Consider the following 957-nt stretch of genomic DNA (forward strand, 5'->3'; position numbering starts at 1 on the left):
ATATTTCATGGCCAACTACAAAACACAATCCCATAACTGTACAACCCAATCAATCACCAATTGTGTGCAAAAACACATTTCCACGAACGTTAAGAAAGGAGAGAGAGAGAGAGAGAAGAAAGTGGTGCTAGTAGTAGTATCACAATTTTGATGGAGCGCGTTTCAATGACCAGAATTTATCAAGCTAGCTGCTAGTCCAGTTCAGTTACGTGCATATTTCATGGCCAACTACCACAACGAGGGCCAAGGCAAAGTGCCTACACCTCTAGTACGACATCCTTCTCCCTCCCACCCTCTCCCTCTGATTCAGTTGTTGGCCTGCTAGTCATTATGCTGTGTACTTAATTCACCGCTCGCATTTCCACGATTGCACAATCAATCGTCCAATGTGTGGTGGTGCAAGTACACACTTTCATGAGCATGGACTTTGCTAAAGAAGAAGTAAAAAGGTGGTAGTAGTAGCACCATTACAATCTTAACGGAGAGCCTTTCAAATACAGTACTTGTATGTACCTGCTGATACTTGTGCGCTAGTCCACTTCAATACTACCTACCTATCTAGCATTCCATCATCAAAATAATAGAAAATACCCATTGCTGCATCTTACGCTCAACTACAAAGGCGACCACATTGTGTCTAAAGACAAATAGATCAAAATGATGAGGCCAAATGTTGACTTCCTACTCATAGCACCCCTTAACCTTTCTCTTTTCAAATTGCCCCATATCTACAATGACATCTTCATTTCCATTCGCAACCGACTTGGATACCATTGTTACATTGGGTACTTGCTCATGTTATGCCCATGCCTCGCGAGTCAGGTTTCCATTTCATTGTATGCAACTGTACCTAATAGAGCGCCTTCAACCAAGTACTCACCTTTATTCTTTATGAAATGAAAAATATAATTATAGAACCGGGTTGGGTACTCGGTAACTGACAGACAGACACCGCGG

Source organism: Oratosquilla oratoria, unplaced genomic scaffold (assembly GCF_046742065.1).
Source record: "Oratosquilla oratoria isolate Oo_2021 unplaced genomic scaffold, ASM4674206v1 SCAFFOLD47, whole genome shotgun sequence".
NCBI classification, from domain to species: domain Eukaryota; kingdom Metazoa; phylum Arthropoda; class Malacostraca; order Stomatopoda; family Squillidae; genus Oratosquilla; species Oratosquilla oratoria.